Source organism: Sturnira hondurensis, unplaced genomic scaffold (assembly GCF_014824575.4).
Source record: "Sturnira hondurensis isolate 20B ecotype Veracruz unplaced genomic scaffold, ASM1482457v3 Scaffold0016663, whole genome shotgun sequence".
NCBI lineage: Eukaryota > Metazoa > Chordata > Mammalia > Chiroptera > Phyllostomidae > Sturnira > Sturnira hondurensis.
In genome coordinates this window covers 11,034,405-11,060,713 of record NW_028089294.1, presented here as the reverse complement: position 1 = coordinate 11,060,713, position 26,309 = coordinate 11,034,405, and the positions used below count along the sequence as shown (strand labels likewise).

Sequence of the window (26,309 nt, the reverse complement as noted above, 5' to 3'; positions counted from 1 at the left end):
AAGGTTTCAGCTCTAACTGGGGAAAAGAGAAGTCGTTAGAGGCATACCTTGTTTTATTGCACTTCCTTTATTGTACTTTGCTTTATTATGCAAAGTATCTGCAGATACTGTGTTTTTTTTTTTTTTTTTTAACAAATTGAACGTTTGTGGCAGTCCTGTGCGGAGTGTGTCTGTTGGCACCGTTTTTTTTCCCCAGCAGGCTCAATGATAGTTAGCATTTTTTAGCAATAAGGTATTTTTAAAGATGTATTCATTTTTTAGACGTAATGCTATTTATTGCATACTTATGTGACTACAGTACAGTATAAACATAACTTTATGTGCTCAGTGAAACCAAGAAGTTTGTGTGACTTGCTGTATCGCATTACACACTTTGGGGAACCCAACCTGCCGTATCTCCGAGGCATACTTGTAGACAGTTCGCTTCCGAGACTTCATCCGCTGAGCGAAGACACTTTTTATGAGAGCATTATTATGGGCTTGTGCCTGTGGGCATGTCTGCCGTGTGCTTTTGGGCAAGGAGAAGAGGTGGCCTAAGATACTAACAATTCTATTTTCTTTTTTTTTTAGATTTTATTTATTTATTTTTAGAAGGGAAGGGAAGGAGAGAGGGAGAGAAATATCAATGTATGGTTGCCTCCCGTGAGTCCCCTGCTGGGAACTGGCCTGCAACCCAGGCATGTGCCCTGACTGGGAATCGAACTGTGATCCTTTGGTTCACAGGCCCACACTCAATCTGCTGAGCTACACCAGCCAGGGCCTATTTTCTTTTTTTTAGAAACGTATTTTATTGTTTATGCTACTACACTACAATTCTGTTTTCTTAATAAACTTTTATAGGCTGCCCTGTTATCCAGGAACTGCTGGGAGTATTAAGATGTGTAAGATCCAATTCTGTTCTTCAAGAGATTTGGAAATGATGCGCGAGCTATAACTTGAGAGGAACGTGAAGGGTGGGGGGCAGTTTGTCCTCTGAGGCATTTAGGGGATGACACGATCACCCGAAATCACATTCACTCAAGTTGTCAAGGAAGCACATGTGATAGGACCATTTTGCCTGCTTTTGAGAAATGGAACGATTCTTAAATATATTTTTCAGACTGCCTACTTTTAGGGTGTTGGAAAGCTTTGTCTTCTTTTTTACCTAGTAAAGAAGGAAATGGATTAAGTGTTCTTAAAATGCTTGTAGACACGAAAACACCTAAAATGTCAAAATGTTTAGTTAGGGTTATGCCCATTACTCAGGTTATGCAACGCTGCAGCCTTGATCGTTTGCTCGGCAAGTTTTTATGGAGCAGATTCTGTGTGCTGTGCACTCTTCTAGGGCCTTCCGTTTGGCATCGAACAACCAAACAAAATATCTCCCTTCCTAGAACGTGTAGTCTGGAAGGTGGGAAATGATAGGCAATGGCCAATTAAAACATAGGTTAGGTTGGGTTCAGCGCTGTGAAGAAAATGAAACTGCATTCCTGGACAAGTGCTGGTTAGGTGTGGGGAGGGGGGAATGAGGGTTCTGGTGGTTTGAAATAGGTTGTGAGAGGAGGCCCTGCCAAACAGGAGACATTTAAGCAAAGGCCTGGAGCAGGCAAGGGCATGGGCCATGGAGGTATGTGGGGGGTGGGCAGAGGCCCTGAGGGCTGTGCGTGTCGGGCATATTTGAGGATCAGCCACGTTAGTAAAACTGGAGTGTTGGAACCACCCATTTTAGGCAAGGGGGGTATTGGATGAACTGGGTTTACCTTTGGCTGAATTGGTTTTGACACCTTGACTTAGGACCAGATACAAAGTTGTTTAGGAAGTCAGAGGAAGGGACGGCTGTTTCCGGGTTTGGGGAAGTTGGGAAATGGAGGTCTGGGCTGGCCCTGGAAAAGGTGGTCTATGAGCTCGAAAAGTGGGTTAGACTTGGATACAAAGAACGAGAACAGAAGGGCATCTCCAGGAAAGGCGATGATGGGGTGTCAGAAAGTATGGTGTCTGCTGTTGTCTACTGTTGTGTAACAGATCACTCCCAAATTTAGCAGTTTAACACAATAAACACTTGTCATCTGACAGTCTGTGGGCAGGGATCGGGCGGCGCTTAGCTGGGAGTTCTGGCTCAGGGTCTCGTGCGCGGGCGCACTCAGCGGGGGCAGCATATTGGCTGTGCGGTGGTGGGCCGTTTCATTCAATCTTTTCGTGGAGATTTATTACCGCGGTGTCTCTTTCTCCAGTTTTGTGGGCCGTGACATGAATATGCCATGAACTGAAGAAAAGACCAGGTGATGATGCTTCATCTTTCTGTCTATGCGTTTTGGCAGCCAATTTTCTGGCTCTCAGAACTCTTACTTCACTTTGTAATACTGGATTCTTTATTTTGTTTTATTTATTTATTTTTAGAGAGAGGGGAAGGGAGGGAGAAAGAGAGGGAGAGAAACATCAATGTGTGTGCCATCAATGTGTGCCTCTCATACACTCCCCTCCTGGGGCCCCCACCTGGCCCACAACCCAGGCATGTGCCCTGACTGGGAATCAGACTGACAACCCTTTGGTTTGCAGGCCAGCACTCAATCCATTGAGCCACACCAGCCAGGGCTGTAATACTGGCTTCTTTAGGAAGTCCATATTAACACTTCAGGCTGCTCTGATCATCACATCCTGTAGATGTTATTCACATGTAGCTGGCAAGAAGAATGGCCACTGTGTGGTCGTGGGTGCACCCCCCGTGTCTGTCTTGAGTCCTCCCTGTATTAAAAAGGTGTTAGTTCTTGTAAGTTAAAGTCAGCAGACTCTACAAAGGAGCAGCATACAAAATTGTCTAGCCTTCCAGAGCTTATTCATCTGCCGGTGCCATTATTCACATGTATCCTGAAGTTTCCCGTAAAAGTTTGTTTTCAGCCCTCATACTGCCCAGGGAGGTTGTTTTGACTTGGGCGCAACGTCTGTCTTTATCCTTGTTAATCATGATGCATGCTACCGGCCCGGACCTCGGGGAGGACGGAGATCAGCTGTTAATGTCCCTTTGTTGTTCCGAGAGCATTGGCGCAGTCTGCCGCTGCCTTGCCAAACGGGGGGCTGTCATCTGTCCTGGGCAAGGAGGAAGTACTTTTGCAGAAGATGAGGTACCCGGTTCGCTCTCTTTCAGCCTGAGAAGGAAGTCTGGTTTTACTCAGGATGTGGATGTCGGACCTATCTCGAGAGCTCACATGTATCCAGTCTTTTTTTTACTCCTCCCACCCCCGCTGATGGCTATTTTCACCATCTTATTGTGTCCTGATGTTACGAAGGACTGTGGTTCATTTCTTTGGAAAAATGAGGTTTTTCCTGTCTCCAGACAGTTGAGGGGATGGAACTTATCTCCTGGCCTTGACTGTCCCTCTGCCCCTCATCTTCCTCTCAGGATGTGGTGAGGAGAAATGTCCTTTTAAAGGACAAGAATAGTTCAAGTGCGTTCTGTATTTAACAAGGGAACGTGCAGTATGCCAGATACTGTCTAAATACAGAGGAGGTCCTTGAAAATCCACACGGCGTTGATGGGTTCTACTTTCAAAGCTCTTGGGAGGTGACTACTTCGCGTGGACCATGGGACGGTGGGGGGGGGCAGCGTTAGGTGCCATCTGGGCCGTGGGAGGAGGGCCACCCCATCCTTCATTTCCGCACCGCTCTCAGTTTCCTCTCACTGTCGTTAGCTCTTGAAAAAACTGCACGCGTGATTCCATGGTACTGAGATGCCGACAAGGTGGGGGACTTGTTGGTGCTTCCTCGAACTACTCTGCTCTTCTAATTAAGATGTAAAACTGTTGCTCCCTTTACTGGGACTCTCTCAGACCTCTAAAAAACAAAAAACCTCATTATAAAACTACAGCCGTGAAAACTTGAGCAAGAGGTTTCGATCTTTTGTAGCACTAAGAGGTGAGGTGGGGACCTTGTCTGAACTTAGCGAGGAAGCCGAGGAAATGGCCAGGACTCACGGAGACAGTTTCAAGGAATGATCTCCCAGACTGTAGGCCGACTTGACTCAGTGTGCATTTTGCATAACCAGGCAATTCAGGGACGGAAGGATTAAGCGACTTGCCAAAGTGCAGGCAGCCAGCAGTACGGGGTCAGGGTTCAAATCTGAACAGTCTGTTGGGCTGTCTTCTTGTTTATGTCGCTTCCTTCTTTGGTGGCATTGGTATTTGTTTCCTCTTGCTACTGTAACAAATTGTCACGATTCAGGGGCTTAAAACAATACAAATTTGTTGTCTCCTAATTCTGAGGTCAGCTGTGTGGAATGGGTGTGACTGAGGCAAAATCAAGATGTTGGCAAGGCTGCGAGTTCCTTCAGGAGGCTCCAGGGCAGAACGTCTCCCTTCCTTCCCGGCTTCCAGAGTCTGCCTGGATTCTGCGTCTCGTGGCCCCCTTTCCACCTTCACAGCTGGCAGCGTTGGGCTGAGGCCTTCTCTCTGCCATTCTCTGCTTCTTTCTTCTGCCTCCCTCTTCCACTTTTAAGGACACGTATATTTATGTGGGGCCCACTAGAACACGCCAGGATAATTTCCACATCTCAGGGTCAGCTGGTTGTCAGCCTTAATTCCATCTGCAACTTTAATTTCCATTCCCCACTCGTGGGTTCTGGGAAGCAGTAAATGGACACATTGGGGGGTGGTCGCAGATACTTCATTGTCATACTAAGAACTCAGTCTTGTCCTGGCCATCTTCCCTGCCGCTCCAGAGTGGGCTGTAGTCCAGGGATAGTAAATAATTACCAAGGTACCCTTTAATGAACCGAAGAGCCAGCCCTCTGACTCTTATAAAAGTTAGATTTAAACAGATCAGGCCTACACGTGGCCCCTACTGTTCTCTGGAATCTTGGGATTCCACCCATTCTTGTGGGTGGAAGACGGGCAGTCCAAGAAATCAAGAGCCTGGACGAAGCACTGAGTGGGGCCTGGGCTGTCCTTATGCCATTCGTCTCATGGGACAGGGGATTGAGAAGTCAACACCACTCATAAATAAATGCCTTTTGACATACAGTGGCCCCACCCACTCCCAGGGCTATCTGACCTTTTGGCTTCTCTGGGCTGCACTGGAAGAAGAGTTGTCTTGGGCCACACATTAAATACATTGTGACACAATCACAAAAGAATCTCATGTTTTACATAAATTTATGATTTTGTGTTGGGCTGCTTGCAGAGCCATCCTGGGCTACATGCAGCCGGCGGAACATAGGTTGGACACCAGTGGGAGTGGCCCATGGCCTCTGACTGGGGGAACGTAGGAAAGGGGGGTGGGGAGATGTGGGCAGGAGTGGGAGAGGGCTAGGACTGTCCCTCTGCACGAACAATGAGACTGTGGCCCTTAAGAGTGTTTCCCATATGATTATTCTTCTATGTTGAAATAAATTGTGCATTGAAAATTGAATTAATTAGTTGTCAGAGGGCTTGCTAAAAACTGACAATTAGAACCAGGGTTGAAACGCCCATGAACCCACTGAGAAGCAGTTGGAACAGTCTGGCCGACACATGGGGCCCATGAGCTTTGGGCCAGGCCCACGTGATTGATGTCAAACATGAGAATGATGTTTGGAGCCCGACTTTGGGCGTCGTGCAGGTTGAAGTAAAAACTCCTCTTTACATTTGGATACATTTGGCATTCCGTGGATACCGCCCCCGAGTCCCTCCAAGGTACCTCTGGGGTTGCACTAAATCCTCTCTCCTTGTTTTCTTTGGCGGAAGAATTTGTTTTTCTTTGAGCAGCATGTAGACTAAATTTTAAGACCAAGCTTTTACAGCAGTTCTTTGCCCCAGAGTTGCCTGAGGTCGGAATACAGAACCAGTGAGATGTGAGTTCTGTGTGAGGGTGGTGACGAGAACAGCCCAGATTCTATAAAATGTGCCTGAATAGGAAATAAAGAGCAACGTTAAATAACTTATGTGGTAAGTATGCTTAGGGTGAGTATGTTTTTACTGAGCTTCTTGAGGTGGAGTTTATTTTTCACCTATTCATTTGCGTCTCCAGTGTGTTAGAGATGACCTAGCAGAAATAGCTGATCTTAAGGTCCTAGAGGCAAGAACTTCCCAGTGGAAAGAATGGCAACTTAAACACAGAGCAAAAGAGAAACTCTGGATTTGCTAATCCAGGAGAAGATGGCCGTCATCACTCAGGACTGCCCTTTTCAGGCGAGGCGTTTCTGTGTGTGTGCCGGACAGCAGGAGGCACCAGAAAGGCCGGGCGGGTGGAATGAACTAGTGGGTTGGAGAGCGTTCCTGTTCCCGTCGGGGCTGGGTGGGCTTCCCTACGAGTGGGGTGCGGAGGCTTTGACTGCCCCCTCTGTCCCACGCACTTGGGACTTTATTATAAAGTATGAGAGAGTTAAGTCCAAACCTGTCTCCACAACTAAAGGGATCTTTTCAAAATCGGTCTCATTTTGCCCTCCCCTGCTTAAGGGCCTCCATTGGCGCCTTGATGCTCTGATGATAAAAACTGGTTCTCGCCTCCTGGGGGGGGTCAGACTGCCTTGTCTCATTTTGTGCCTTTTTCCCTGGTTCTCGCCACACACAGGCAACCACCTGTCACCTTGTCATAGGCAGGTCACGGAGCTCCTTCCTGACACATTTTCTCTGTCACCCCTGTCCCTATGTCCCGTGCACACGCTCCTCTCCCTGATTTGACTCCTGCTCATTCTGCTGATCTCAGTTTCCCCAGGGGAGCATTCCCTGATACCTCGGTGACTCCCTGATACTGTGGTCCCTTGGCACTTGTTGTGAATTCGCTCTGGAACTGGCGATAAGTGCCGAGACCACGACTGCTGAACAATGAAGCATTTTCTCGTAGGGGCGGCGTCATACGGGTTCCAGCTTGTGTGACGAGTCCTGAGCAAGCGTCGAGTGCTGAAACACCTTTTTCTCAGCAAAATGCAACCAGGACAGGGTTGGACAGGTTCTGCCGAGTACGGAGGTGTGGCTGTACGTTCTCAGCACTGTGTTTCCCCCCACCCCCCCACCCTTTCACAGCATTCATGTCAGTTTGTGGGATTTCCTCTCCCTGGCACTAAGGTCACTTGGTGGATGAATAAATGAGGGTGATATCACCTGGCTCCTCTGAACCCCAAAACCTGACCATGCAGGAATGCAGACATTGAATCCTCTAGGCTGCCTCAGTTTCCCAAAGTAATGAGTCACCGATGAAAGGGGGCACAAGTTTACTTGGTCCTTCCACCCACCACCCCAGGACGGTGGTGCGGCCCTGGCATCTCATGTGAGTGAGGGGCCCCACTTCCTGTAGAGCTCGCGATGCTGCAAGGATTTTCCACCAATCAGACTCCATTTAGTGTCTGGGTCTTACCTCCTTGACCTGGCAGAGCTAAGTCTCCTTGCTCTTGGCACTTCCAAGGATGCCCGTGACGGGCGGGGAGCGCAGTGACGAACAGAGCGGTAGCAGAGCCCAGGCAGCCAGTGTCTTTGGAAAATTCCGGACACTGACACTATAAATCAGGTTTATGAGCTTGAACTTTGTACTACTCCTAAGTATTTAATGAAATATTAATAATTTAAACTGTGGTACACAATTGGCTCAACTCTCACAGAAAGCAAACAGGGATGTCAGGCAAACTTGAGTTATTTTTCACTGAGCGTTCATGTGATTCCAAAGTGATGGATGTGACTCATGAGAGAGCTGTTGCCAAAACAAAGAAGGAATATTTTATCAATATTAGTACCTTTGAATGGAATTAGCCTGAATACTTGTCCTGTTTGAAAGTAATTTGAGCGTCATGGAAACAAGAATGAGCGTATCAGTGGGGTTTTTTAAATGTTTCCCAAAATTTTCAAACAGCATGGGCCATAAAGTTTTATAACTTACAGGAGTGAGTGCCTGGCCTGGAGTCACACAGGAAGTTAAAGGCAGAGCTGTGACTTGAACCTGACCTCCTACTCCATGTACTCCTTGCTGTCTTTCGGTGTCATTGTCTAACTCTTTGTACTAAACTTTGACAAATTTTTCGTGGTGTCATCAAAGCACTGTGTTTTTGAAGTATTTTTATAAATAAAAGGATAGAAAGGTGAACATTTTTAGTTTCATAATTTTTTCATAAACCACTGTTGTCTGACAAAAGTTGTTGATTTTCAAAACAATCAAGGTACACTTGCTCAAAACATATTCAGTCTCATGAAGAACATGTGACAGTTTCTCCATTATAGTAAGTTACTAATGTGGAAGTTGTTCCCAAAGATTTGAAAATGAGCTGGACTGCCCTGGCCAGGTCGCTCAGCTGGTTAGGGAATGATTCTGACACACTACGGTTGTGGGTTCTGTCCTGGTCAGGACGCACATGAGAACCACCCGTGAGTGGAGGCATCAGTAAGTGGAACAACAAAGTGATGTCTTGCTCTCCCTTCCATCCTCTCTCTAAAATCAATCAATAAAATTAAAAATAAAGAAGAATAAAAATGAGCTGGGTTCTGTGTCTTACACATGGAGTTTATTTTAGAGACTTCTCATTTTAGGGCATCTGTGACATGGACATCACTTTTATGGCTGCCTTTTATTTCTTCGCTTGGTGTTGGTGTTTTGCCAAGTGCTGGTCTTTGGAGATTTGATGGACAGAATCTAAATTGAGACATCATTCTTTCTTAATTTGTTCAAAGCCTCTTTAGGCAGCAGCTAATCCTTCCTAATTATATTTCTAGGAAGGATGTTCTTAACTCAAACAGGAAGATGACATAGGCCTTTCGAGGAGATTAGGGTGCACTTTACTCTGAGAAAAGAGATTTGAAAGGAAGCCGTTTCCATTTCTCCTTTCTCACTCCCAGAGCACAAAGAACCATTTTCCTCCTCCCCCTCTGCCAAAGTCTTTCCTTCTGTTTCTCTTCCATTCCTGTGGCTCCTGCTTATCTCTGGACTTAACTAAGCTCTTTTGAAGGAGTAAAAAAAAAAGTTTCTAAAAATTCCTTTTCCATGTGTGAGACGAGCATTTTTTACAACTTACTTGCCTTAATGTCTTGAAAGGTGACCCGTGAATCTAAATTGTTGGAAAATTTGGTGTGTGTATTAGAAATACTTCACGCAAGGTTGAAGTGCTTTGCAATCTCCTGAATTAGTTTCTCTGTTTCCATATTGCTTTGTATTTATTTAATACAGTGATTTTTTTGTAAAGCTATGTTAGTCATTAACATATGTATATTAGATGCTTAGTGTTTTGGACAGTAAGGGTGGTCACTGTCCAATAAAACTGGTAAGTTATAGTTTGTAAAGTCTTAGTCGTTTGAAATATTCCTGTGATGTGTGAGTTTTTTATTACATAACTCAGATGTATTTCAGGTTTTCTTAAATGTTTTTAGTGAGGTTGAACATTTTTACATATTTATCAGCCCTTTGTATTTTTATGTGAATAGTCTATTAGCATTCTTTATCCCATATTCTATTACATCGTTAAATTATGTTATTTGTAAGAGCTCTTTGGGTACGAAAGTTGCCTTTTGTCAAAAATTTCAAGAACTCTCAAAGGTGGGGGCACTTGTATGCAAAGACCGTGATTAGTACGTGTTTATTTTTTTTATCCCAGAATTTAGAGGAAACTTATTCCATTAGATTTTGGGGGGAGGTTCCCACTCGTTTGTGAGGACAAGAATACAACCTGTCATTCATTGAGTAATATATTCCTGAATTCTTCTGTCCTGTGAGAGGCCTGCTGACGAACACAGACATCAATCTTTACGTTCCACTGAACCCCCTGTAACTTTCCAAGCTTCAGTCGTTCTCAGTGCAATTCCCACTGGTCGCCTTATCTCAGATCGCCATCCTGAAGCTGGGATCACAATTCTCCTCACCTTGACAACCCAAATTTTCAGTTTACTGTAGTTGACTCCTTCAGCCTGTCAACAAATACTTACGGACTGTGAACCACCTGCCTGGTAACGATCCAGCACTCCAGTTCGAGGGATCAAGCTAACGTTTCTGAAAAGTAGTTAAGAATGTGGGGTAAGTGCCTAAGTGACTGGTGTCTATTGGAAGTTCTAGTGGAGAATTAGGAAGGGGGCAGTCCGTGGGGACTGGAGCAAAGGAACGCTTAGCAGAGTTCTGCAGGGCTTGGAGAAGTGAAGGAGAGGCTGACCTTGAGTACAGGAAATGATGGGATGGAAGATGCATTGGGAGGGGGCCTCCTGGTTCTGCAGGACAGGCGGGAGGTCGAAGAATAGCAGGACACGAGATTGGGTGTGTAGGTTCAGATCATGGAAGGCCTTGGAAATCAGACGAGGATCTCTGGGTGGGGCTGTGAGAAGTGGACAGGTGCCTCTAATGGGCACTAAAGAAGTGTAAGACTTGGCTGTGGAAGCTGGGTCGGGTGGTTGATAGGTTAGAGGAAGGGGTGCCAGAGGAGGCCTGCCTCCCTCTCACAGTGACTTCTTGACAGGAGAGCCAGTTTTCTTTAAAAGGGCAGGGGTGCAGACCATCTACCAGTCAAGAGGATGGTTCTCTAGGATTCCAGCTGAGGAACTCTGTGTAGTCTAATGAGTCTCTCTCTCTCGCACACGCGTGAAGTCAAACAGCACACCGTCCATCCCCTTTACTGTGGGAGTGGGGGAGAGCGGGACTGCCTTTGAATGCTTCCTTTTCCTCCTTCCGCTCTATCCCTGGATTTAAATCCACCAGTCCATAGTCAGAACCGGATTCTTCCGTGCTGATCACACTAACACTTTTGAAAACGTATTTTGAGACAGTTCATCATGCTCTGTAGAAAAACATCGAGGTATTGTTTTTTTCTTCGGGTGTTCACCGGACTCCGATTTTTCTCTCCCTCCCATTGTGGGCTCTGCAGCTTCCGCTGTAACCGTCCCATGCTGCTGCCGCTCCTTGAGCCCGGGTCTCTGGGCTTCCTCTCTCTGGTCTTCGGGCTGTACTGGGATCCCAGGTCTTTTGTGACGTCTTTACTGATGAGCTAGAAATGTGCCTGGATTAGAGTGTAACCATCTATATGTTCCCCGGCTCTGAACGTCTTCTTGGTTGGATTGCATTTTTTGTTTCTAGTTGGATGGTCGGTATGTAGTCTCATTAGTTGTTATATAACATAATTTAGCAAAAAGAATTAGTCATAGTTAAAGTCTGCAACAAAAATTGCATTATTTATTGGGTGATGTTAAATAATAAACAGTGCGACTTTATTTCAGATTCTGCTGCTGCTTGAGAGTCAGAGCAGGGTTTTCTCTCAGAGTCAGAAATACTTTCCAATACTTTTTGCCTGACTGGAAACAGTGAGCAACAGTCATGCACAAATCCATAGCTTCTGGAGTGTTTTAGAAGAAAAAGGTATGCCAGTCACAGCCAAACAGGGCATCCGTGACTGCTCTACTTCCCAGGATCGCAGGATCCAGACGCTCTCCAGCTGCAGCTGGACACACTTCCCTTTGCATTGAGACGCTGCTTCTAAGTGCTTTGGAAGGAATGCACGCTTGGAAAATAGTGCGACCTTATGGTGCCATCTGTCTTGAAAATGAATTATTTTCCATTGTCTGCTTCATAGTACTTCCCAGACAACTAAAAAACTTGAACTCACACGTGGGTGCTATTTTGTGTATGGACAAGTTCCGCCAGGGAAAGTCCTTAAAGCTTTATTTCAGAGGGGCCTCAAAGCGGTGGGATGAGTTCCTTTCCCTAAAAGCTTCTAGGAATTTTGCACCTGCAAAATTTCCTGTGCGAAAGGAGATCAGATGGAGGAGTCATTGCACCTGAAATGCTTTGTGATGGGTTTCAGGACCTCTCTGTGTGTATTTCCCCTTATATTCAAAGTTTCACTTTCTCCCTAGGAGTGTTTTATATTTCTTTTTGAGGGGAAGATAGTATGGATACACAGATCTACAGAGTTACAAGAACAAGGCCAAACTTGGAGGTGTGTTGTTTTCTTGAAGAAAAAAAGTGAATACAATGCTTTTACCTCTCAGGGTTTCTGAGAATGTGTTCAAATGGAAAAAATAATGCTAGAAACATTTTTACCTAACTTATGAAAACACTTGTTAATATGACACAATTAAGAGAACTTAAAAGTCTAAATATTTAGAGCTGATAAAGCAATGGTGAAATCTTGCAGGCGAGTTCTTTTCCTTATTGGTGAGTGGGCCGCTAGTTAAAATTTGGTAACGTAAATGTATGTACACTACAGTTGAACTGTTAGAGTCTGCGTTTGAAACTCTGTGTGGATCAGAATGCGGATTTCGCATCATCTAGAATGACGACAGCCTGCCCAGCCCAGGACAGCACCGGCACGCTTTCAAAGGAATTCTTCCCTGGCCTGGACACTGTAACAAACGCAACTGCACATCGGTCCGTTTGTCAGTATACACAATGTGTGTAGTAGTTTGGGAGGGTTCTTTTGTTTGTGTTTTTATTTCTCTTTTCAGCACACTTCTTAGAGCCAATTAAGTAAAGGGTTTGAAGCAGCCTCTGGTTAAAAAACTTTAGGGCTGACATTCTCTCTTAAAAAACAAACAAACAAGAACCGCCCCCGCCGGCGGGTGAGAACTAATGAAAAAGTACAGAAAATGCAAACATCCATACCAGTTGTAACAGGACTTAAGTACAAAACATGGACACAAGTTGAACTTTTACGATTATGCCATTGGGCAGCAGGTGGCAAGCTTCGCTTTCCAGTGAACTTTGGTTTTATTTTTATACTACAGAATGCCAAAATTTGAAGAGGGTGGTTTGAATCCACTGGAATATGTCATTTCTTGGCAGAGCAACCTTGAACCACCTCCTTTGCTCATTGTGCATAATTGCCTTTCTTTGGATGCCGAAGCCGACCTTTCAGTTCCCCTTGTTGCAAATGGATAGGAATTAATTCATGTGAGCAATGCTTATTCTCTTGTGATTTAACAACACATTGCTAATGGAGAACATAAATTAGAAACAAATGAGTTTCTTAAGGCAGTTCTTGTATGGTTTTATAAGAGGTTTTTTTGTATAGTCTTACTTACTACTACACTTATATACATAACTTCTTTTTGTTTTTGCTTTAAAAAAACCATCGCTTCTAACTGGCTAGATACCTTGCTATCGTGGTGTGAGTGGTATAGGCATAGATCATTTTACTGTGCCTAGCTTATTGTGCTTCAAAGGTGTTGTGTTTTTTACAAATTGAAAGCAAGACTCTCCACCAGCAAAAAAAAAAAAATTACAATTGCTTTATTGCGATACTTGCTTTATTATGGTGGTCTGGGACTGAACCTGCGGCATCTCGGAGGTATGCCTATAATTAAAATGGAATAGAGTTCCATGAAAGCGTTTTTTTGAAAATTAGAGAAGAAAAATACATTTGAGACCAGAATTGAAAGCTATTATCTTCCCTCCGACAATAATCTGTGCTTTGTCAGGGATAGGATTTCAAGTCCGGGAAGGAGACTGGGCTTCACGGTGGGCACTAAAGTATTTTATACATCGTTTGTTTGTTCATGTTTCTGTATAAAAAGGTTTCTTCTTGGATGGTTGTTTTATGCATTGTGAAAAATGCGGGAGAACAGAGAAGAATGAAGCAGCACATGATTCATGGTGAACGTTTCATCGTCTACAAATATTCATGTCTTTCTGTTAGACCTTTTGTTAGAAACGACTTCATATGGGCTATACTATTTTATGTTTATAATTTTGTATGTTCTTTTAAAATTCCAGCTCTGCATTTTAGTTTTTTTGTTGTTAGAAAATATATCACTCATTAAAAGACATAGCTTACAAGACATACATCGTTTAAAGGATAATAATGAAAGCCCATATTCTCCTGTGCATGGAAGAAATACCGTCACTACCTCAGCTCTCTCTATGGCCTTTCCTCGTGCCTTACCCTCCTTCTCCCACCAACGATGTGTATTAGCCATTCCCTGTTTTTCTTTAGAGCTCTACTGTATTTTCCCATCAGCCAGTTTTTGACTTTGAAGTAAGTATAATATTTTCGTGTTCATCTTGAGACTGGCTTTTCTTGCCCAGGTGTTGACATTCATCCAGAATAGCGGCTGTCAAACCTGAGTCTATCAGATTCATCCTGTGGCCTCTGACGCTCCCCTTGCCGGGTCACCCACCTCAGTTTCCACCTCAGTAGGTGTGGGATGAAGAGTTTGTGTGGTTAACAACTTGCAGGTGATTGCAGGTGATGTTAAGGTGTTGGTCTCAGGACCAGACCTGGAGAACTGTTGATTACCTTGATGCTTTGTGTTTCCTTTTTGTAGTATCCCATTATATGAATATATCACAATTTATATTTCCGTCCTGTTGATGATGGGCATTTGGGTTGTTTCCAGCGTTTTGTTGTTCCAACAGTGTTATATTGATTTTTTTGTCTTCTGTTACATATTTTTAAGAGTTTTTATAGAATGAAATGAAAAAAAGTGTTTCATTTTGTATCAAGGGCAGATTTTGTATTGTGAAACTTCTGCTTTAGAAACACACTCTGAGAAATGCCTGTTTTATGGTGAGCTCTTGTCAAAGCTGAAAGCTACTCATCTAGGGTAGCTCAATTGACCTGTGTTTTCCTTTATCAATTGTGTTATCTGATTTAAGAAATCCTTCCCTAATTGCTCTCTGATATTTTTCTGTATTTTAAGATTTTCTTTTCACATTTGTGTAATATGCCTGGAATTGAGTTTGAGTAAGGATGGTGTGGTTTTCTTTGCCACACGGATAAGTTATTGTCTTGAGGGAATGTGTTGCCTGATTTCCCCTCCCCACCAAACGGTGGCGCTGTAGTTGTCACATGCCAGTCTCTGACTCTGGGTCAGTTTCCGAAATCTCTGTCCTGTTACATGGGCCTCTGTCCTCGAGCCAATGCCTTTTGTGCTCTGGTTGTGTGATGGGTCTCAGGAGGCAAATTCTCCCTCTGCTGTTCAGCTGCTATTCCATGTGATTATAGAATCAGCTTGTCATATTTATACTTTTAAAACCTGGCTGGAATTTTGATTCTTGCACTGAATGAGTATATAATTCTGAGATAAATATACATCTTTTTGATACTGACTCTTCCTATGTGTAAATATGTCCCTCTCTCTATTTAGATCTTTAATGTTTTTAAATACAGTTTTATAATTTTTCTCATGAAGCTTTTGTACATCACTTGAAAGATCTATCCATGCGACATTCCTTGTTACTATTGTAATGGAATTTTTTTCTAAAATTTTATTTTTAAACATGCTTTCATATAGAAATGAGGTTGCATTTTTTTGTACACTGAAACTGAAACTTTGCTAAATTCATTAATTTTGGTGCATTGTCTGATTCTTTTGGGATTTCTATAGAAAATTGGGGAGGGAGGTGAGGAGGGCTGGGGTGGTGGGGAGGGGTGGTGGGAAATGGCAGAAAACTGTACTTGAACAACAATAAAAATGTTAAAAAAAAAGAAAATTCTATCATAATGATGAGAGGGTTTTTTTCCTCCTATTCTTTATATCCGTGATTTTTCTGCCTTGTTGCACTGGCTGGGCCCTCTGGTTCACTGTGAAACAGAAGTAGTGATAGTGGGCGTGGTTTCTTCCTTTAAAGCGAGTTCGGTTACCCTTCCATCGTGGAGAACCACATTTGCTGGAGGGCTTTTGTAGGCACCCTTGATCAAGTTAGGGAGAGCCCTGGTGTTGCTAGGTGGCCAAGAGTATCAGCAGATGTTGAATTTGATCATTTGATCTGCTGGTTTGATCATATGGATTCCTTTTATCTTTAATGTGGGGAATTATATTAAAAGGTTTGCTAATGTTGGAACAACCTTGCATTCGTATAATAAACTTCACTTGGCTATGGTGTCTTTTCAAAAAATCTTTCAGCGCTTTCAGTCTACATCTGTGTTCATGAGTGTGCTGGCCTATAATTTTGCTTTCTCACACTGTTTTGATATGATTTTGGTATTAAGGTGATGTTAGTGTAATAAAATGAGCTGGGGAGTGCTCTTTCTTGGTACTTTTTTGAGGAAACTTTGTATAAGATTGGATATTTGGTAGAACTTGATTATGAAACTATTTGGATATTTTCCATGAGTATGATCTAATTTTTATTGTCATTTTGTGCTTTTTATTTGTGCTTAAATTTTTTTCTTTAATTTTTTTTTATTTTCCCCTTGGACTGACCAGTTCTCTTTTTCCCTCTTCTCATTTTTTCTTCCCGCCTCATAAACTACTTTGGATTATATGTACTCTATTTCTGTTCTCTTAGTGATTATTCCAGATGGTCACCCCACGTACGGATATCTCAAGTCACAAAGGCAAGAGATAGTCAGGATTTGTACCTTTTTACCAAATAACATAAGGCCTTAGTCCGTATTTTTACCTTTTTACCAAATAACATAAGGCCTTAGTGCATTTAAACTTTGACCATTCCCTCCAAAGGTTTGTGGTGTTATTTTTCAACATTTCCATTAAATGATTTTAATCCTATAGATGAGACGTTATATTGCTCCTTTGTATTGTTAATGCTTATTTAGATCTTTCACATGTTGACCGGTTTCTTGGTTCACCCTTCCTCCTTGCATTTTAGACATTCTCTCTGGGACAGTTTTCCTTAAAGTGCCTCCTTTGGAAATTCCTGTGGTGAGGGTCTTTTCATTTCACTGGGGTTCACTGAATGTGCTCTTGTAGCTTGGCAGATGTTTTGTCTAAGCATTTGGAAGCCAGTTTCCATGGTCTCCTGGCTTCCCCCGTTAATTATTAAGTCAGCCGATAATCAAATCAGTGAACAATTATTCCCATTCTTGTTCCTTGATAGGTAATCTTTTTTTTTCCATTTAGATTTTATTGATCTTACTTGGGATTTATTGGGATTATGATGTGAGAATTCATGTTTTCCACTTTGGGAAAATTAATCATTCCCGGCCCCCACCCTCTGACTGTTGTTACCTCTCCCCAGTTCTCTCATCTTACAAGTGTAAGCAGACAACTGCTCATTACACCTTCTCATTCTATTCTCTATATCTTTCAGTTCTGTGTTCTCCTTTGTCTCAGCACTGCCTACAGGCCGGTTGCTTCCAGTTCATTTCCCTACTGAGCTCTGCTGTACCAGCTGTCATCCTCCGGGTGACCCATCTCAAATGTTATTTATTTTTTGTATGTAACAGTTCTTTTTCATATCTAGTCTATATTAATCGCCCTTTGTCACTCAGTCAGCACCTCAGCATCTTTGCATATGTATTCAATGCTTGTACATACTGTAGCCTACACTTCCAGTTGCCTCTGTGATTGCTCCCGGACCGACACTGCTGTTTTGCTTTTGTCGAATTCCGGCTCCTTTCTGGGTGCATTTTGTGACTCCAAATGTTCGCTGGAATTTTATCTCTAGAATTCCTTATGGTCTAGTTGTAAGGTATGTTCCTACAGGGGGTGATTGTGTTTGCTTTTAACAGGTTCTCGGGGGGGCTTCCACCCATCCAGGGCTACTTTTAACTGAAGTTCGGAGTTGCTGTTGTTTTGGTCATTGAGATATTTTTTATTTGGCTGCCAAATGAAATCGGCCTCTCCTGCGCAGAGGAGGATGGATGACTAGGAATTCTCACCTAAGATGAATTTTGGTGTCATTAGCAGAACTTTGTGTTTACCAGAACCTAAGCTGAGACAGACGTACGATATCCTCATGTTCACTCACTTGCAGGCTGATTTTCTTTGGTTCACCTGTTGAACATACTGCTCTTTGGTCTTATGGGGGGATCCTTTATCTCGTAGAGCTACCAGGCTCTATCCCTGTGCTTCGTGCCCTGTAATCTAGGCATTCAGAGATGGCAGATGCCCCCTCTGGGGCAAGTTCCCATTCTGGTGCCAACTCATTTCCCTGAATTCATGTTCTCTGGTTGTTTCTGGCCTCTGAGAGTTTCTTTTACTCTCTTGCCAGCTCAGCTGTAGCTCGATATTCTGTCCAGTAATTTTAGTTGTTTGATACTAGCAAATGTTCTCTGGCCATCTAACCCTCTACTTTGCCAGAAGTCACAATCCGAGTTAATTCACACTAAAGGGTTTTTGTTCTGAGAAACTAGAAACCTAGTGTTTGGAGAATAAACCATGAAGTTCCTTGTTCTGCAGGAGCTCCCATCACAGTTGAATAATTACCCTCTGGGTTCTTGGAGAGGTTCAGGCATTCGCTCATCCGACCAAGTGGCCAGGGAGCCTGAGGGATCTGTCAGGCCCTCGGCAGTGTGTCCCCTGGTTGGCCCCTTGGCACCCTGACCACACACCTGTGCTCTTGGCTATGCCTCCACATCCTGTCCTTTGTCTTTTTTGTCCCCAGCCTCATGGTTAAACCTTGTCTCCTGTTGCTTTATTTTCCCCAGTGGTTTCACTTGGGCATTCTTCAGCCCTCACAAACTTGCACTGTTTGAGTCCCCGTCAGTGCCTTCGGAGGTTAAACTGGCCTTTGTGTGTCATTACCACTCTTGTCTTTGAGGCTGTGAGAGAAAAGCAAGGTATGGTTTGTTATTACACAGGGAGGAGGAGAGGGCTCGTCATGTGGGGGCCGGGAAAGGGCAGACGTATCGTTACCCCAACTCCAGTGGCGTCTGATGGGAAGAAATGGAACCGCTGTTACAAGGGAGCCCAAACCCCACCGGTACATGCCTTTTAAACCAAGGATACTCCTGAATTAGTATAGCTATGATCGCTATAAATAGTAATCATATCGTATCTGTTTTGAGTGTGCTTCTTCTGGGTCCTGAGTTGATAACCTGTAAGGCTGATTTAGACTCATCCCTTGCAATGACCACCTGCAACTTGGCAGCCCGCAGATGGCCACCATACATCAGGACACCAAGCAAAACAGCTTTTCTAACCAGAATGGAAACAAAGTGTATTTTCAGCTGACCAATTCTAATCACAGACTTGTCTGAATCACTGAGAAATTACATGTTATGTTCGTGGGGGGCTATAATAATGTAACCATAGGCAATTACATGGAAATTGAGGGAATGAATGAAGTTGTGTTTTTGTTGGCCCCTTATGGTTTCTTTTTTCAGAAATCTGCGTTGGAATTTGATAACCATCAGTTTCGTGTGTCATTTTTGAACCTGGGGTGGTAATGGGTTTGGAGAGGCAGGTTCGGAGGCAAGGCAAGGCTGGTGGTGGCTGCTGGAAGTGGGGGTTTTCAAGAGGAAAGGTTGGTTTGTGTGCGACACATGTTGGGACTGAGAGCAAGAAGGGGAAGGGGACCAGGCAGAGAGCCCTGGAGTATCTGAGGTCAGGTAAGCCACCCACAGAGACGGGTTTTAGAGTCTGGGAGTGGTTGGCGAGGTCCAGGTAGAGCCGGGGACTGTGTAGGGGCAGAGGACAGAGACCCATAGAGGGTTCACCTCCTGGCATAGAAGAAAATAGCGACTTTTACTTGAAGGATAAGCTTTGGGTTTGCCATGATGAGTATTGATTGCAGGAGGTGATCATCGGTAGTTAGTGAGGGTCTACAGGCAGGAGGGGGCGTGTCGGAGCGAATGCACCGGACTCGAGGATGGGGTAGACCCAGACGTCTGGAGCAGTAGGTATTGGGAACTGCAGCTCCAGAGAGAGCTTCCTCCCAACAGCTCGCGATGTGTACTGTCCTTCCCTTGTCGTGAAGGCACTCACAGTTCAGGGCAAGGCACCCCCACATTGGTGCACGCACAGAATAATACTCCACGTGATGGAGGTGACAGGAAAGCCTTTACAGCAGCTGTTCTGGGAGTTGAGAGAGGAGCGACGTACCACTTTCCACTCCATCAACCCTGTACTCATTTTAACGCGCGTCATCACGTGGGCCCATCGAGCGCTGGCTCCACTGTTCTTCGCCCTTCTCCAGCCCGTGGCTCCCTCTCTGTTGGCCCGTCTCCTCACTCTCTGGGACCTCCTCCACCCCCGCTGCCACCCCCAGTCTTTTTCAAACTCCACACTTTGTATTCTGTTCAGCTCCACCTGTCACACCCTCCCATGAATGGTGGGACATAGTTCAGTTTCCCAGAGCCTCACCGAACGTCCACACTGGCCACCGTTTATTGAGAACATATGTCAGGTGTTCACACGGGTGATGTGGCAACGGCGATGTTCAGAGCGTCGCCTACTGCACAGCAGAGGCACGGGGCGATGGACCAGCGCTGGCGCAGCGTGGGGCTGGGCCCCTGTGGCCCCGGAGGGATGGCTGCTGGGCTGCACTACAGGAGGTCTGGGGGTGGGCCCTGTGGGAGTGGATTTTGGGAGTCTCAGGACAGTGTCTCTTTGCCGTCTGCTAGGTAAGAATTTCCTTTTTAAAGAATATTTTTTCCAATTATAGTTTACATTCACTCTAATTTTGTATTCTTTTCAGATGCATAGCATAGTGGTCAGTCAAGCACATACTACACTCAGTGTCGCCGCTGACTGTTTCGGTCCCCAACTGCTGGGTGATCGTTTCAGTAGTTGGACAGTGGTGATGTCGTCCTGGTGCCTGCCGCTGACTGTCAGGCTGCTTTCCAGTAATTCCATCATCAAAGTCCTCTCTTTATGGATCAGGAAAATTGGTTTCAGAAATGGCAGGTAACTTTCCAGAGGGATGGCTAGTGAGCAAGAGTCAGACCTTGAGCCCAAGCCTGTCTGACCCCAAAGAATGATTATCAGCCTTTTCCCACCACATCACTTCGCACAGCTGGGAGTTAGACGTTCACGCGCGTGTTCACCGTCTCCTCTGGGTCAAGCCTGTGTCTGTAGCTAGACGGTTCTCTGCAGACTGGGGGTGTTTATTCTCAGTGTGTAGGCTGGAGTGGAGCACATGGTTAAATGTTATTCTTTTATTTATTCTGCGAACACTTGGACACCTATGTGCCAAGCTTTGTGTTAAAGGGTAGGTAGGGAGAGAAACAGATGAATAAGACAGAGTCACCCTTGAAGAACTCACAGTTTCCTGGCAGACACACATGCACATACTTACTGTGCGGTGTGATAAATATTATGAGAGAATTTGTTTGTGTCTCTCTGATGAGGTCACCTGACTGAGGGTCGTTTGGTAAGTCTATGTTTAGCTTTCTAAGAAGCTTCCAAACTGTTTGCCACAGTGACAGTGCCATTTTATATTCTTTAAACGTTGTTTTATTGTGGTGAAATATACATAACATAAAAATTAACATCTTAATCACTTTTTAAGGGCAACATTCAGTGGTATTTATGTTGTCATGCAACCATCACCACCATCTAAGTGCGGCATACGGCTTGCAAAACAGAAACTAGATCCACGAAACAGTAACTCTCCATTTCCTCCCCTCCTCCCAGTTCCCAGTAACCCCATTCTACTTTCCCTCTATGAGTTCCGCTGTGCCAAGGACCTCGTATGAGTGGAATCACATGCCGTTTGCCTTATTTCCCTGAGCTTCATGTCCTCCAGCTTTATCCATGTTGTTGTATATGTCAGAATTCCCTTCCTTTAAAAGAATTATTTCTCAATGGCCGTTGACAGACAGTATCATTTAGTTTCAAGTGTACAGTGTCGTGAACAGACATTTACAAAGTGATCACCCCGCTCATTCGAGTACCCGTCTGGCGCCATGCATAGTTGTTACAGTATTATTGTTTCCTGTGCTGTCTTTTGCATCTCTGTGACTGTCGTTATAGCTGGCAACGTGTACATCGTGAGCTCTTCGCTGTGAGAGTTCCAGGAGCTCCACATTCTCACCAGTGCTCAGTGGTGTCGGTTTTCCTTCGTGCCTTTCCAATAGGTGTGTACTAGTAAGTAACTCGCTGTGGTTTTAATGTGCGTTTTCCTAAAGATCAAAGATATTGAGCATTTTTCATGGGCTTGCTTGCCATCCATGTATTTTCTTTGAAGTGTCTGTTTGGGTCTTTTGCCCGTGGGTTTAATTGGGCCTTTTGCTTTCTTGTTGATGTGATTGATTTTTAACAGACCTTCTTTTTCAGGGGTTTGTTAAGGTTTTCAGTGCGTTTGGTCTAAACAGTTTATAAAGTGCTTCAGAGAAGATGCTCCAGAGTGGCCGCCAAGGAAAACTAAAGTGGACTTTGATTCCGACCGGGGCAGGAGTGGTGAGGATGTGCTTTTCCTCAGTGTGGGTTTGAAACAGGAGGACAGAGAAAGAGGAGAGAGAGAGACAGAGAAGAGCCAAAAAGCACAGGAGGGACTTTGATCTTCAGTTTAAAAAAGAAAAGAAGGATTTGTCCGGTTGCCAGGGGAAGCTGGAAGGGCTGGAAATGGCAAAGGGATGGTTCACCCTGATGAGAAAAGCAATTGCACAACAGCACAAAGCCTGTTCGAGGTCCATCCTTTTGAGCCCAGAGTTGGATGAGGCACAACCAGTGGGTGGCTTCTCCCTCTGGGCAGTGAGGTCAAATTGTTCTGTGACCCTGGAGTCATCCACGCAGATATCCAACACGTCTAGGGAGGGTAAGGGCACCTTAACCTATGCCCAGCTAGTGAGTGTCTGTCTGTATTTTCAGTATCTGTCTTGATATGCTAATAAATTAGTGTTTATTTAAAAAAATATTTGGCTTATTCTGGGAAAACTTCTGGGAAAGACTCTGTGTGAGGCTGTAATGCTCCCTGCTACTTGACTCATAGGCCCTGTGACATTGGAAAAAGTAACCAGGGTTCTTGCACAGGGTTCAAGGCCTCTGGGCCTCTGGATGCCACCCCCTGGCATCATGTACACACTTTTGGGTGCATAAGTATTTTCACGGGGAATGGTCATAAGCTCTCATCAGCCTCAAAGGGGCCTGTGGTCTCCAAATGGCTGTGCACCTCGGCTCTGGAGGGTGTGATTGGCAAATTGACTGTAGTGACGGCACAGCGAACGCTCCGTGTCTCAGCTTGAAAACATTATGGAAGGAAGTTCTGCGTCAGATGAAATTAGGGGCACGTCCCAGTGGTGGGATGGAGCCCGAAGTCTTTTCAGCTCTCGTGCACGCAGCTTTGATTCCCTTTCTGACATGATTAACCACTGGCTGAGAAAAAAAGCTTTTCTTTTTTACTGTATTAAGAGAGGTACACAGATACTGTGTGTTCTTGATTAGGTAGCTATACTTATTAGAAAATCTATATTGTATCTAGTAAAAAAATCAACCCCACATATAGGGTGGGCCTCATTTACGTGCCGGCACCTGCTATCCATTGGCGTTTCTGAGAGGACGCAGGCCCTCCGAGACAGGCCTGAAACCTAACGAGGTTCGGGGGCCATTCCTCGTTAGGAACTGTGGACGGATGTGTAGGGCTTGATAGGCTGAAAGGAGGGGAAATGACATTTTATTTGGGAGGAAATCTGCAAGCGATTGCTCGGGGGGAGGCTGTTTAGGGAGAAATTGGGCTGAGCATGCTTCTCCTGGAGTATTCCTATTAGGTAAATTGATGCAAGTGAGGTTGGAATGCAACGCAGATGAGATGACACCTTGGAAAATCGGGCAGAGAAGGAAGGGGGCGAGGGTCAGATGGTTCTAGCAACTCGTAGATTCCTGCTCCGTGGTTTAGGAGACCTTTTAAATGTTCAGAAGGAGAAGTGCTTGGACCTCCTACTAAAATAGGGTTGTTAAAGGAACCCTACTTTTTTCAGGGCTCATGAAGAATGAACCCCGAATAAGCCACAGCAATGTTACTTGGCACCATTTTGGAGTGGTGCATTCTGGGACCTGTTGTAAAGAGAACCAAGGACCAAGCAGGAGTGCAGAAGCAGCTGAGGGTTTCAGGTAGCAAGTGGTCTGGTAGAAAGAGATGAAGAGCGTTTGTTTAGTGTGGGGAGGGGTATGACTCTAATTGAACTCCCTCCTTACAGTGCAGCTGGGTACTCACAGGGAAGACAGAACCAGAACCGTGAGAGTGTTCTGGGAGGGCTGTACAGGCTCCTCCTGACCTCTCCTGTGTAGAACAACATCGTTGTCTTCCGTTAGTAAAAGGAAACAAGTAACTGGGTTGGTAGTGGTTGCGACAGTTACAGCGTTGACCTGGCCCATTGACATCTATGGTGGCACTTTCCCAAGTCAGCCGCTCACACCCCAGACCTGTGGGAGACATCGCACTGGGGTGCAAGGAAGAAAGATAGGCATTGTACTTACATATAACTTCGGTCCAAAAATAGCGATTCAACTTTGCTCATACTTAGTACCCAGGCTGACCCTTCATGCGGTCCCAAGGCCGGGAAGTCAGCAGAGTTGCAGCCCCAGGCGTTTCAGGAGAAGAGGGTACATTCCGCCGATGAGGGGGCTGCCTCTATTGCTGGAGGTTGAACGCTATCCAATTTAGTGGGTTGACAGACTATATTACCTGTAATAGCCAAAAAATTTTACCACACGTGCTAACTGGAGCAAATTACTTAAAGGTGAGTTGTTGAATGTGGATTAAGATTTTTTTTTTCAAAGACAGGATTTCAAAATTGCTGGTCTTTTACATGATACATGGCTGCGGTATTGTGCCCTGCAGATATTTTAAAACATTAATATAGAAGATAGAGGTGATGTCTTAAGGAATAAGAAAGTATCTTTTTTCTTTTAATAATGATCTTGTGTTACAGGGAGCATTTGTAAAGTGAGTTTATGGAGCTCCTTGAATTGATATGCAGTGTTCCTCGCTGAAAGTGGTCTTTGTGTGTTACCCATGACAACTCACATCTGCATACTTAAAAGTCTTGGAAACAAATTACAGCCTTCCAAGCAAAGGGTCTCAAGTCCAATATGAAATTTTGTCAGAATGTAGCACCTTCCAATTAGTTTGAAAGACCGACTGACTGACAGGGTAAGTGGAAAGTTATTGATTTTTAGTTTAAAAAAAAAAGCCTTTGAGTAATTAGTATATGAGACTGAAATGTGAGTTTGGTGACTTTGTAAGTACGTTTCTTCCATTTGGATTTCTGTACCTTTGTTCAGATGCAGTCACTGAAAACTGTTTCTGGTGAGAATAAAAAGGATTAACAAACAAAACAAAATTATTATTTTTATATAATTTTTAAAAAGATTTTATTTATTTATTTTTAGAGAGAGGGGAAAGGGGGGAGAAAGAGAGGAAGAGGAACATCAATATGTGGTTGCCTCCTGCATGCCCCCAACTGGGGATCTGGCCTGCAACCCAGGCATGTGCCCTGACTGGGAACTGAACCAGCGACCTTTTGGTTCACGAGCTGGCACTCAGTCTGCTGAGCCATAGTAGCCAGGGCCAAAATTATGTTTTTAAGTTCTTAGTTTTGTCTTTATCTCAGTCTTCTAAATTTCTATTGTTTTGAGTGTGTTTTATAACATGTAGATTAATGTAGAAGAGCATGTATATAATTGATAAATGTACATATATTGGGTTTGTTGTTTGTTTTGTTTTCCTGGTACGGTATGGGATCATAAAAGTTGGGAGGCCAGTGGAACTTTTTTTTACAAAATCATCTGAGTGTCTGAGGATTTGGGGGATATTTCAGGGACTTCCCCCTTTTTTCAGCACTGGGACAGTGGCCACAGTGATAGAGGAGAAGGAAGAGGAGGAGGGGGCGGAGGGGGAGCAGGAAGCAGAGGAGATGCAGCAGTGCCTGTAGATGGAGTGGGGCCCCTGCTGGTCTGATAGTTGGTGGGGGGCACCGGCTGGGCTGGGTGGGTTTTGCTGGAGGAGGCGGGACTGCGCCCTGCTGGCCAGAGTTTGGCAGTGTGGAGGGAAGGAGAGAACGCCTTGCAGAGGTTCTGCCTGGCCTGGCATGGTTTCCATCTCTGGGAGCAATGGTGTTGATCATGAATTTTGTCTTAAGAACAGCACGTCAGTCATAATAAAGTGCCAGCCACACATGTGCTTAGATTTTCTACGTAGCCATATAAAAAGAATAAAACGGGCCCTGACCTGCGTGGCTCAGTTTGTTGAGTGGCATCCTGCAAAGCAAAGCGTCGCCAGTCCGATTCCTGGTCAGGGCACATGCCTGGGCTGTGGGACCAGTCCCTGGTCGGGACACGTACGAGAGGCAAATGATTGATGTTTCTCTCCCTCTCTTTCTCCCACTTTTCCCCTCTCTCTAAAAATAAATAAATAAGATCTTAAAAACATAAAAAAGAAATAGATGAAATTGCTAAATAATATTTTAACCTTATGTATTACATCTAGAACATTATTCCATCATGTAATCAAGATAAAATATGGATGAGATATTTTACATTGGTTGGTCCATGCTATGTCTTTAAAACAACGTGTAGTTGATGCTGACGACACATCTCAATTTGGACGAGCACATTTCGAGTCGACAGAGTTAGTACCACTTTAGAACATCCACTCCATCACAAATGGACAGCAGAGCTGGAAGGACCTGCAGATCCTTTAACTTGTGGGTCGGTTTGCCTGGCTGGCTTAAGGGTCCTCTTCGCCCATTTTTATGAAGTTGGCGTTCTATGCATATTTAAAGAGTCCATAATAGTTAACTTGCACACATAGCCATGTACCGGTGATTTGTGCACTGTTTT

At 44.5% G+C, this 26,309-nt stretch overlaps 1 protein-coding gene across 8 annotated transcripts in view; it reads left to right on the top strand.

The window, feature by feature from the left end:
- LTBP1 (latent transforming growth factor beta binding protein 1) overlaps positions 1 to 26,309 on the top strand; it is a 357,682-nt gene that overhangs the window by 44,396 nt on the left and 286,977 nt on the right. The gene's annotated exons all lie outside the window — the stretch shown is intronic.